Genomic DNA, 13,469 nt, shown 5'->3' with positions numbered 1-13,469 from the left:
CATATGATAGAATTCAAATTTGGTACAAATTACATTATGTGTTTTGTCTTTCACTTTTCTTCTATAATACCATAAATTAAATGCATTCTGTAAATATGTTTGATATATTACTTTTCTAAATGAAATTAATATCATTACTTTTATTAACAGTGTAAAGAATAGGAAAATCTATGGCAATAAGGCAATAAAATTTGAACAAAAAGTACGGTCTTCTCTTCATTTTGATAAGTTGTGGTGTTTTATGTACATACATTGGCAATGTTTAGAATCATGGTTCTGCTAAATTCATGCTTAGTCTCTAATGGTGGTATGTGGAGTTATATTGCAATGTGTAACGTCTGCTTCCAACTCACACTCTCAAACACATAGATCCCCTGAACGCAGCTCACGCTCCAGATCCCAATCACCTGAATTCTGATCACCTGTTCACACACCTGTATGTCATTATCACACACTATTTAGTTCAGTTCTTTGCACTCCATCACTGTGAGGTTTTGTTTTGTTACACGGTCTAGTCAGAGCGCTGTTTAGTTCTGTATTAGGCCTCCCGTTTATTGTAGTTTTTGGCCATCCTCACTAACGACACCTTTTTGCCTATTCCCTGCCTGTACTTTTGCCTATCAGATTTCCTGTCGTCAACCCCTTGCCTGATCTCCCGGACTATGTTATTAGCCTTTTCCCTGCCTGTACTGTTACCTTTTTGGAGTCCCTGTGTATGCCTCCTCCCATGGTCATTTGCTAATAAACAACTGCTGCGCCCTGCGCTGGAAACCAGCACTCTGTCTCCCATCGTATTGATTACACAATGATGATAGAAATTCTCTTCAACCAGTATGCCTTTGTTTGATTTTGGGGAATTATGCAATACCTGCCTTAATTTTTGTTAATATACTCTATGTAGGGTCTATACTTGTTATCTAAAGTGGCTGAGCAGTTTTCCATTTATGAAATGACAGATTGGCGGATTGATGGTAATTTTGTCATGGATAAGATTATCATAGTCAAATGAACTATGATTCCATTCAAAAACGGACATTTTGAGAAGAGCTGACCATAAGGAGAGGAGAATGACTAGTTAGAGAAAAAGGAGAAGCAGAGAGGTATGTAACCGGATGTGGGCTGAGAGTCAGGACATACCATTCTCACTCTACTTTTACTTCCCATGTCACACAGTTACACATATTGTCAGTCTACACTCACAGGGAAGAGGAGCGCCAAACTCAGTCCTTCTCTCAACACACACACAGAACATACCGTTTCTGTCTTTCAACATCAGGAGACCGTCATCATGTGGATCTCTGTGTTTCTGATCAGCTCAAGCCTTCACATTACTGCAGGAAATGAAGGTGAGTCCTACTGTCTTAACCTGTATGTGGTCGTGGTCAGACCTCACTGTTACTGAAAAAAAACGTGGAAAAAAATACTAATGCGTTTAGTATACAAAGTGTACACAATCACATAAAGTGTTGCTTGTTGCTCTTACTCTGGGGAGATTGTTTATCAACAGTCATCCTTCTGCAGTTATTTTTCTGGTTCATAAACAATATTTATGGCATATATTTTTTTACTTGTGGTCAAATAAACTTCTGATTTACTTTGGATAAAAGTGTCTGCTAAATGGCATGTGTGGATTCTGTTGCAGATCTCTCAAATAGTTGCTCCTAGTTTCAGACTTCATTTTAGAAAGCACTGCCCATAATGGATTGTACTGTGTACGTGCAGAATTGTAATAATACTCATAGTAATAAGAATGATGTTGCTCTGTGTTTCAACAGGCTGTACTCTGTCAGGCACTAACCATCCACTGCAGGAGATCACTGCATTCACAGGCCAGTCTGTTCTCCTGCCCTGCTCCTGTACTGTACGTCAGTTTGATACTCCCAGACTCACATGGACTAAATTCACCCTAGGTCAGGAGCCTGTGATATTAACCCAGAGTGATCTCTACATAGACAGAGTGGAGCTGTTGAATAGAAAACATCCTGGGAACCTCTGTCCTCCTCTCACACCTCACTCAGGATGATCAGGGAGATGACAGATGTAGACTCGAGGATAGTGACAACTGGGACATAGAGAGGGACATCAGACTCTATGTTAAAGGTAAAATATTCATCTCAGGCTTAGACAGCTGTATATAGAAAGTATAACAGTAGAAGGCAAACATCTGTACAAAACCATTCATGGTTTGGTCCATCAAATATATAAGCTATTTCAGATTACTACAGTATATGGCATTGATAATACTGAAGGCTATCAGTAATACTGTTAGTAATGGGTAGTCTTACGTGTTCATGTTAGCAGTTGTAGAGAGCTCCATCATCTAAAATTGATCAAGTAGGTTTCCCTCAACAAATTGCTCTGTTTTGTTGTGGAAAATTACATAATTAGTCATGCTATCCTGTGTTTTACTACTTAAAGAATAGTCTCTTGTTATATGTTAGTGTTTTTTCTAACCTGATACAAACTTGTCTTGGTGTGACTTAGTCATAAGACTGGTCTTACAGCTAAGAGACATTTGGGTGCCACCGCAGCATGTGAAATCCTGTGGGTTTACTATCTACAGAAAGTCACATGTATGGAACCTTGCAGAAAGGAGTAAAATATAGTGTTTGTTGTTGTGAATGCAGTTAGATGTATGAGCACAAGGTTGATAGCCAGAGGGCTATCTTAAGTTTACACAGACAACAAATTACCTTTTGCACACAATCTGCTGACTGCCACATATACAGAAAGGGGTTGTATGTTTTTCTCTATAAAAGCATTGAACCAGCACTGTTCTTTGAGCTTTTCAACTATGCACTGTTTAGTGGATAGTTGATTCTCCATTTTTGCAAATCTTATAATAAAGTGTTGTTTGAAAGAATCTGCAGTCTCTCTTCCCTTTGATTAGATATTCCACGACAGTTTCAACAGGCTGCACTTTGTCAGGTGTCCAATCAAGGATAGAGAAGACAGGAACACATTCAGGGACATCAGAAGAGAAGAGACTTAGAGTCTCAGGCTTAGATGGATGTGTATAGAAAGTATGACAGGAAGCAACAGTATACGGCAAACATTGGTACAAACAAACAATAAGTACAGTCCATAAAAATATATCAGCTTTTTCAGATTACTATTTGTGTACAAGAAGAATAGCAGCAATACTGTTAGTAATGGGTAGTCTTGTGCGTTCATGGTAGAAGTTGTAGAGAACTACCATCATCTAAAATGAAAAAAAGTAAGTATAACACATTTCTACGTGTTTCAACAGGCTGCAGTTTGTCAGACTCTAACCAACTGGAGATAGTTCGATCCCCAGGCCAGTCTGTGCTCCTGCCCTGCTCCTGCAATGAACTCCAGGCTAAACCTCACAAACTGACATGGACTAAACTCCCCGCTACACCATTAACCAAGCGTGATCTCTACAGAGACAGAGTGGCAATGTTTAATACTGAGAGCTCTCCAGGGAACCTCTCTGTCCTTCTCTCATTCATCACTAAGGAGGATCAGGGGTGGTACAGGTGTACAATCAACAACCAAGACACTAGAGACATGCATATCACTGTTGAAGGTAAGAGATCTGATAATGATCCATTTTATGAGTGTTGTCTGCACACTGAAAAACAAGCACTGCATTCACCATTTAAGTTGACTTTTTCATGCTCATATGAGATGTGCATAACAAAATAAGTCTGTAAGGGGATAAAGACCTTGCCAGAGACTACAAAAGCACTACCAACAACTGCTTCTAATGGTCAGTTTATGTCCAATGAATATCATGAAATTATACTCCACAGGCAGAATATTTCAAGGAAATTATTCAAATGTCTCAAAATTACACACATCTGCGACTGGTTTCTATCAAATTGTCATTACATTTTCTGTCTGACAGGTTCGAATTGATGACATTTGAACAAAAAACTACATCAGCATACAAGCTGACCACAGTATTCTGTTTTGCACCGAGCAAAGCTCCCTGTTATACTGTAGACTGACTAAACATGTCCATATCCTGTAGGAACAGACACAGTGAGGACGTCAGGAGAAGCTCCATCTGCATCCTCTCTGCAAAACAATACAATCCAATACGTCTTAATGGCTGTCCTACCAGTCATACTGATCATCGCTGGAATGGCTTTGTACATATACAAGAGAAACAAAAGTATTTATCCACAATTGCAACCACTAAAAAAAGCAATGTGGAATGTGGGAATGGTTCATTTTGTCTATTAAACTCTGTTTTTTTATCCCAGGAAAGAAAACCACAGGGAATAATAGTAGAGGGAGCAAAACAGGAGGAGAGAATAATGATGAGGTTAATTAATCATTTAGAAGCTCTATCACAGTGAGAGTGATGGGGAATGAAGATAGAAAGAATACATCCCACTTATCATTGTGTTGTTATATGGTTAAGGGTTCAAAGTTACTGTATGTGTGCCTTATTTTCTGTCTCCTAGGATGATCCTACTGCAATGTATTCCATGGTTGCGGACAGAAACACTGGTTTAAGCATCAACACAACACCACTTAGTGCACTAGTAAGAGAATGTTTGTGTTTGTTTGTTTGTTTGTTTTTAAGACTGTTCCTCGATTAAATCATGAAGGTCTCAAAAAGGATTACATCTCAATCCCTGTGCTATTTGTGTGCTAATGAATGTTGCAACTTCATTATACAGTATGTGTCTCATTGTATCTTCCCTCTCTAGGATGATCCCAATGCAATGCATGCTACGGTTCAACACAGAAACGCCAACCAAGAGGATACAACTACACCACTCAGTGCTCCAGTAAGAGAAAGTTTAGTGTGTGTGTGTGTGTGGTAGTATAAGCGTTATATATAATGTAAAATAGTGTGAATTTGTGCATCCCCAGATGTTAGCAGCATTGCCTGTGTCTCTGAATGTATCTTGTGTTTCTTATCGTCCCTTTATATAGGATGATCCCTCAGTGATATACTGCACCATCGTCCACATGACAGGAAAAGGGAAGGCAGCAGTGAGTCTGGAGAGCAGTGGAGAAATAGAGTACGCCAGTATCAAGACAGGCAGATCCTCCTAGAGCCACTATACAAGGCTCACATAATACAGAGAGATCTCTAACAGTATTGTGCCCAGTATCATGAGGCTTTATCTGGCGCACTTAACTATAAATATATTTCACTCTCCAATTACACATGTTTAGTGGTTAACTGGGCACAGGAAATCAAGGGCGGGTTTACCTACGCTAACATATGGAATTGTTTTAAGATGGTGATACTATCGTTTAGCTACTTTTTTTTTTTTTTGTGAAGCAGAGACATGCAAAGTGCCTTGAATGGCTTGTGATTTACCTAGTTCCCTTTTTATATTGCTGTTTTATATTGCTGTTTTGTAATAGAGACGGATGACTTCAGCCATTTAAAAAAAAGGGAGATGTGGTTTGATGTGTATAGAAACATCTTTCGCAATCACTATTGCAAGAGGTTTCATTGGTGGCTATTCAAACTGATATATCCCCCATTTTAACATATGAATCTTATCTTTCTGCCAAATAGCTGGTACACCTTGAAGAATTCATAATCCTTGAAGTTGACAACAAAAATGTAAAATGTTTGTATTTTTAAGCCTAAATTTGTTACAGCCAACTGTCTTTGTAAAAACAACCTATTGTCGAAACCAGTCAGTTAGCTACTTCCTCTTTGGTCTAATGGACAAATCACAAATTGTTGTATTCCTGAACAAGAAAAGCACTCTAGCAATGTCATCAACTGAAGCATATGCTTTTAAAGTGCACATCTAACAGGGAATGTCATGTTAAAGTGTGTATGTTTCTGTACAGACAGTATCTCCATTTGACAAAGTCAGATTTTCCAATTACTTACTTCAGCACACTCCCACAGACCACAAACATATGGCCATCTACAGCATCTTTTGCAATATACAAATATACAGATATTTCCGTTTTTTTTAAAGCTAAAAACCTGTTTTTGCTTCATTATGGGGTATTGTGTGTAGACTGATGAGGGGAAGAATTATTTAATCAATGTTAGAGTAAGGCTGTAACGCAACAAAATGTGGAAAAAGTCAAGGGGTCTGAATACTTTCCAAATGCACTTATCAGATCTGTTTTTGATATGTCCTCATTCTCAGCACTAACATGTCTGTGACTTTTCCTTTTAAACATGATAATATTAACATGCTGATGTAGTAGACGCTTTTATCCAAAGCGACTAACACGAAGTAAACATATTTAGTAGCCTATATGTAGCCCATGGGCAAGTGGCTAACCTTGTGGATGTTGCTAACCCTATGCTGATAAACTTCACAAAACAAGTGTGAATTAACTGTTTTTGCCTGTCTCTTAAACATTGTGTGGAATCTTTATTATTGGGTTATTATCCCTAGCTACTAAGTTTACCATGTTACGAAGTACAAGAAATACAACAGGAAATGGCAAGTTGTAACTCTAAATCCAACAGGGGATTATTGGTGAAGAACCACCAGAACAGACACAAGTCACATTGAGGTGATTTGACCAATAAAATGACAAGGAAAGGGTAGAACATTGAGAAGAGATTAGGATTAAACAGATGGAGAAGAAGGGCGTTTGGTGGTAATAATGTTTTCCAGGCATTTGTTCTTGCTGAGCGTGGTGTGTGCTCCCCACTACTGGAGATACGTAGGTCTCCAATGCCATGCAGTAGGTACGCCAGTCCTTGCCCATGGCCAAGAAACCTACAGAGCAAAGCAATTATAGTAAAGTATTGCACTTCTAACCAATAAAGAACATCGTTGCAAAGTTTGAGACAATTCTGTTTCAAGAAATTTTTAAGATCTGTAGTGTCATATCAAATCAAATTAAATCAAATTGTATTTGTCACCTGCGCCGAATCCACAGGTGTAGACCTTACAGTGAAATGCTTACTTTACAAGCCCTTTACCGACAATGCAGTTTTAAGAAGAAAAAAAAGTAAGAGATAGCATAACAAATAATTAGACAACATAGTAAAAAGCAATTGCTGGGCTATATAAAGGGGATGCCAGTACATAGTCAATGTGTCAATGTGCACGGGCACCGGTGTGGAGGTAATTGAGGTAATTATGTACAAGTAGGTAGAGGTATTAAAGTGGCTATGCATAGATAATAACAGAGAGTAGCAGCAGCGTAGGGGGGGGGGGGGGGCAGTCTATGACAAGGGTGGCTGGAGTCTTTGACAATATTTAGGTCCTTCCTCTAACACTGCCTGGTATGGAGGTCCTGGATGGCAGGAAGATTGGCCCCGGTAATGTACTGGGCCGTACGCACTACCCTCTGTAGTGCCTTGCGGTCGGAGGCCGAGCAGTTGCCATACCAGGCAGTGATGCAACCCGTCAGGATGCTCTCGATGGTGCAGCTGTAAAACCTTTTGAGGATCTGAGGACCCATGCCAAATCAATTCAATCTCCTGAGGGGGAATATATTTTGTCGTGCCCTCTTCACGACTGTCTTGGTGTGCTTGGACCATGTTAGTTTGTTGGTGATGTGGACGCCAAGGAACTTGAAGCTCTCAACCTGCTCCACTACAGCCCCGTCGATGAGAATGTGGGCGTGCTCAGTCCTAGTTTTCCTGTAGTCCACAATCATCTCATTTGTCTTGATCACGTTGAGGGAGAGGTTGTTGTCCTTGCACCACACGGTCAGGACTCTGACCTCCTCCCTATAGGCTGTCTCATCATTGTCGGTGATCAGGCCTACCACTGTTGTGTCATCAGCAAACCTAATGATGGTGTTGGATTCGTGCCTGACAGTGCAGTCATGAGTGAACAGGGAGTACAGGAGGGGACTGAGCATGCACCCCTGAGGGGCCCCCGTGTTGAGGATCAGCGTGGCGGATGTGTTGTTATCTACCCTTACAGTCGTCCGGGAACAGCTGATGATCTCATGCATGTTTCAGTGTTACTTGCTTCGAAGTGAGCATAGAAGTTATTTATCCCGTCTGGTAGGCTCGTGTCACTGGGCAGCTCTGGGCTGTGCTTCCCTTTGTAGTCTGTAATAGTTTGCAAGGCCTGCCACATCTGACGAGCGTCGGAGCCGGTGTAGTACGATTCGACCTTAGTCCTGTATTGATGCTTTGCCTGTTTGATGGTTCGTCGGAGGGCATAACGGGATTTCTTATACGCTTCCGGGTTACAGTCCCGCTCCCTTTTGCTCAGTGCGAATGTTGCCTGTAATCCATGGCTTCTGGTTTGGGTATGTACGTACAGTCACTGTGGGGACGATGTCCTCGTTGCACTTGTTGATGAAACCAGTGACCGATGTGGTGTATTCCTCAAAGCCATCGGAAGAACCCCAGAACATATTCCAGTCTGTGCTAGCAAAACAGTCCCGTAGTTTAGCGTCTGCTTCATCTTACCACTTTTTTATAGATCGAGTCACTGGTGCTTCCTGTTTTAATTTTAGCTTGTAAGCAGGAATCAGGAGGATAGAATTATGGTCAGATTTGCCAAATGTTGGGTGAGGGAGAGCCTTGTACACTTCTCTGTGTGTGGAGTAAAAATGGTCCAGATTTTTTTTCCCCTCTGGTTGCACATTTAACATTCTGATTGAAATTAGGTCAAACTGATTTAAGTTTCCCTGCATTAAAGTTACCGACCGCTAGGAGCGCCACTTCTGGATTAGTGTTTTCCTGTTTTCTTATGGCGGAATACAGCTCATTGAGCTCATTTACACAGTGCCAGCATCTGTCTGTGGTGGTTTGGAGACAGCATAGGAAAATACAGATGAAAACTGTCTAGGTAGATAGTGTGGTCTACAGCTTATCATGAGATACTCTACCTCAGGCGAGCAAAACTTTGAGACTTCCTTAGATATCGTGCACCAGCTGTTGTTTACATAAATGCATAGGCCCCCACCCCATGTCTTACCAGAGGCTGCTGTTCTGTCCTGCAGAAAGAGTGCTTTACCCGCCAGCTGTATGTTCTTAATGTCGTCGTTCAGCCACGACTCTGTGAAACATAAGATATTATAGTTTTTAATGTCCCATTGGTAGGATATAGGTGCTTTCAGTTCGTCCCATTTATTTTCCAGCGATTGAACATTAGCTAGCAGAACAGAAGGCAAGGGCAGGTTAGCCCCTCTTATCCTGATCCTCACAAGGCATCCTGATCTCTTTCCGCGAAACCTGCGTTTCCTTTTCCAGCGAATCACGGGGATCGGGGCCTGGTCGGGTGTCCGTAGTATATCCCTCGCGTCCGACTCATTGAAGAACTCCTCATCCAATTTGAGGTGAGTAATCCCAGTTCTGATGTCCAGAAGCTCCTTTCGGTCATAAGAGACATTAGCAGCAACATTATGTACAAAATAAGTTACGAACAACGTGAAAAGACAAACAAAATAGCATGGTTGGTTAAGAGCCGATAAGACGACAGCCCTACCCTTCGGCGCCATCTTCCTCAACACAGCAATCAATAATATAGATTAATAGGGTCAAAATAGGCTCTAGGTAAGTGAAATATTTGTATTAAAAATACATTCCAAGTTGTTTCAGAACTTTGGTTGGTACATTTACCTGAGGCTTGGCCGGTAGAGGAGGAAACTAGAGGGAGAAGAAGTCACATTAGTTCTATTGAGGCTTGCATTATTTCACTTTATTCCCTTTTACTTTATTTGAAAACAATTTAGCAGATTGAAGCTTTATATAGGTTTGTTTGTTAGGGTCAGTGTCCATAATGAGACAGGGATACTAACGATAACACCCAGTATCCCAGGCACCTCCTTCTGAGAGAACATACACTGCTGCATAGCCCTCGTGAGTCCTGGCCACATGGTTCTCCCCACTGTCTGACAACTGGGACACAGATAGAGAGATAGAGAGATAGAGAGATAGAGAGAGAGAGAGAGAGAGGTAGATAGAAAGACCTCCCCCCAATATGGATGTGAAGTTTTTCTTGATTCGTCAGGGATCCTTGTATGTTTGTGTTTTTGTATTTGACAATACATTTAGCCTATCCATGCTCCCCTTCAACACTCATTCTAATGTTACAACTCTTAACTGCCTTTTTCAAAATTACCCCACACACTTTCTTTTCACTCCAAAAACACTCATCTGCTCAGACCCGTATGCTTGCACTCCCATCCCTAGTGTCTGCATTTTTGTTTGCCACTTGGCCTTAAATTGTACCAATTTGTTTTTCTCAGTCGCCCATGCCATTTCAATATTTCAATAATTAATCCTTCGATTTTTCCATTGTGTCAGATTGATTGATTTCCACGTTTTTAGTATACATTTTTTCAAGATCAGTGATGAGAAGAGAATCGTCCAGACCATTGGGTATCTCCCTACACCACCATATTCCATGTCTTGAAATATGCAGACAGATGGATTAAAAGTAAGTTCACCTTGTAATACTTCTGACAGCAAACTTTCTAGCTCTGCCCACAGCTTCTGGACTTTATAGCATTCCCAGAAAGCTTGGATTATTGAGTCATGAGTTTTACACATGAAACATGACTGCCTGTTGTGCTGTATAATTTGTAAAATTGTGTATTATACATTAGTTTATACTGGATTAAGTACATTGTGTTAACTGTAATATTGTTAGTTATGCTCTAACTTTCCCTTCATCTTGTGCCAACATCAATTATTTGTAAATCTTGGTTTATATATATATATATATATATATATAGTTTTTTTTTCCTAAGAGACTGTCAGTTTGAAATGCTCTCTGAATGGTTTTGTATATCTTCCCTATCATATGAACATCCTTTTTGACTCAGATAAGATTCCCTCAAGGTTGCTCTGATGTCCAAAATAATTCAAATTGAAATTCTGTGATATGTAACTTTTAAGTTTAATGTATTTGAAACGATCTACATTGGTCAGTCCAAAATCACTTTTTAATTCTGTTGCGGAAATACATGTACAGTGAGGCAAAATAATATTTAGTCAGCCACCAATTGTGCAAGTTCTCCCACTTAAAAAGATGAGAGAGGCCTGTAATTTTCATCATAGGTACACTTCAACTATGACAGACAAAATGAGGGAAGAAAATCCAGAAAATCACATTGTAGGATTTTTCATGAATTTATTTGCAAATTTTGGTGGAAAATAAGTATTTGGTCACCTACAAACAAGCAAGATTGTCTCAATATCCACTGACAGCTGATCGCAGGCGTGCTTGCAGGCATTATGAGCTATGTGAGCTGGGCAATTAACTTTCAGAATGCGATTGTTGGCACTGCTCAATAACTGGTAAACGGAGAGGTGTTTTCCAATTTTTCCAGTTTCCGCAGTAGCGTCACGAAGAATGCACCGATATTGCTAGCACCTTTAGCTAGCGTGGCCTTGTGTATTTCTGTGGATGCATGCTGAGTTCGGTCAATCTCCCCTCCATGGCCAATTGAGAATTCCCGACGCATAAAGTACAGAAAGCTTTCGTTGAGTCACTGACGGGTTTAACCCATGTATTTTTTGCTTCACATTGTTTTCTGTAGCTGCACAGTCTTTTTTGCAGGTTTATCCATATTTCCTTGATATGCCAAACCGACTGAACAATAACAGAAATTACTTTGCAGGAATTGGCGCGTTTATGCTATACTGTGATTGGATGAATATACGGGACAAGGGAGGTCCCGTATGGGTCAACTCAATTTATCCCAATATCAGGGACATCCCAGCAACCCTAGAGGAGCACCCTTCTTAAACAAACATTAATCTGTGCTGCTTGGTCATTTTGTCATTAAGGCAGCATGGTGCATCGTCCAGAAACATCTCTTTTTCATCAAATATATTTTTCACATTTTCTAACTAGTTTTCATTGGAAAGGCAGATAAAGCGTTTATCAAAAGCAACCACTTCTGCATGGAAAAACACAGAATCCTACTTATTTTTACAAGTGCTTAATTAGTCTACTCACTTTTGTTTTGAGCTGACTTCACCTTCAGACAGAGCAGGGCACCTGGCTCACCTCAAATAGAATGCAGTCATTGCAAAACCCGCTAACATGGGCAGCCGGGCGAGATTAATCAAACCCCCTCACTGATTGAGATAGGTGTGTGTCCACCCCAACGTGCTGGATGTCATGATGACACTCACCTGCCTTGAACAATGAGAAGAGTTGAAATAGACAAAATGATGGCGTACACATTGTTGGGATCCTTCTAGTACAGCGTTTGCAAGAGTAGTATTCAGGGGAATGGGAAGGTGGACGGAAAAGGAAGTGAGACAGTGGATGGTGGTTGGATGAGTGAACGTGTTTGAAATGGAAAAGCGTTGCGGTAGATATTGATAAAGAAGAATATCAAGACGAAGCAGTGGCTTTATAAGTGTGATGCACTGTTGAACTCCACATCCCGAGGGGTTCGTGGTGATTGTAGGTAGATTGTGACAGCCGGTTAAATGAGCAAGATGTAGGTCAGGAGATGTGCAGTATTATCATAAGGATACGTATACTTGGAATATGGAGGAGGAATGGAGGGTAAAAGAGAGGAAGAGGAGAGTGAGAGAGAGTGAGTAAGATGGTGAGCTCCAGTCAGTTAAAAATGGTGGGAAAAAAGAGCGATGGTTTGTTAAAGAAAAATGGTAGAAAGTGTTAGCAGAGTGAGATTGAGACAGGAGGAGAAATGGAAGTGAATGAGGGCTTAGTATCAGAGGTGGTAGGTGTGGTGAAGTTCTCGGAGCCGAGGCTTGCACCGAGTGTCAGGATAAAGAAGAATCTTTGACAGTGGGAGTGCAAAAAGTGGACCCTTGCCTTTTGGCTGATCCATTTGTGGTTTCAGGGTGGGTGAAATCAGAGTTGGGTGCTGTGGAATCGGTGAGGGTAACCAAAAGTGGTCTTGTGATAATTGTGTTTCTGCTGGTCAGAGGGAACAGTTCGCTCCGCGTTAAACGAATGGGGGCAAGAAATTGTTTTGCTCTCTCAGAAAAGGCTGCCATTGAAAGGAATGATTACTGGGGTAGCGGTAAATGTGAAAGTTGACCAACTGAAGGGGAAGATTCCCGGTATTTGTGATGCTTGTCGTTTGGTGTGACGCAGACTGGGTGGCGTGAGTGGTGAAACAGAAGAGACGTTGTCTGTTGTTGAGTCTTTGCCTGACAAATTGACGTTAGGATACATAAGTTATCCTGTACGAGCTTTTGTGCCGAATACATTACGATGTTACAGGTGTCGAGCTTATGGGCATGTGGCAGCAGTGTGTAGGAGGGCAGTTCAAAGGTGTGAGAAGTGTGCCGAAGGGCATGAGACAAAGGAATGTGTAGCATTGGGAAAAGTAGTGATACAGTATGTGTTAATTGTAGGGGTGCCCATGGGGCTGGGGATCAGAAATGTCCGGTGCGAGAGAGGCAGGTTTCCAGGGTTGCTGAGGCAGTGAAGGAAGTAGAGGAAGATGAGTCAAGGGGGAGGGATCCTGAGAGGAGTGGTGTGAGTAGTATATCTGTACCTGTACAGTACATAGTCCAACAAGTGATATGTTTCAGTAAGATTGGATTTTTTGCATTTATAGCAATGGTTATCAACTGTACTGCAGGGACG

The 13,469-nt window shown here is 41.0% G+C and overlaps 1 long non-coding RNA gene across 4 annotated transcripts; it reads left to right on the top strand.

The window, feature by feature from the left end:
* Nucleotides 1-1,149: 1,149 nt before the first annotated feature.
* LOC110494243 (uncharacterized) lies at nucleotides 1,150-6,297 on the top strand. 4 transcript variants are annotated; one of them, XR_016487955.1, is made up of 9 exons: nucleotides 1,182-1,346; nucleotides 1,776-1,861; nucleotides 1,953-2,100; nucleotides 3,251-3,550; nucleotides 3,998-4,141; nucleotides 4,233-4,294; nucleotides 4,437-4,517; nucleotides 4,686-4,766; nucleotides 4,915-6,297. It is a non-coding gene; the product is annotated as an uncharacterized LOC110494243 (long non-coding RNA). The 4 variants fall into 4 exon arrangements; XR_016487953.1 differs by having other exon boundaries at nucleotides 1,193-1,346; nucleotides 1,957-2,100; XR_016487952.1 differs by lacking the exon at nucleotides 1,953-2,100 and having other exon boundaries at nucleotides 1,150-1,346; nucleotides 1,776-1,910.
* Nucleotides 6,298-13,469: the final 7,172 nt, after the last annotated feature.

Source organism: Oncorhynchus mykiss, chromosome 17 (assembly GCF_057628025.1).
Source record: "Oncorhynchus mykiss isolate SJ-2025 chromosome 17, ASM5762802v1, whole genome shotgun sequence".
Classification (NCBI taxonomy): Eukaryota; Metazoa; Chordata; class Actinopteri; order Salmoniformes; family Salmonidae; genus Oncorhynchus; species Oncorhynchus mykiss.
Note: the sequence above shows the minus strand (reverse complement) of the source record. Positions and strands in the feature narration are given on the sequence as shown.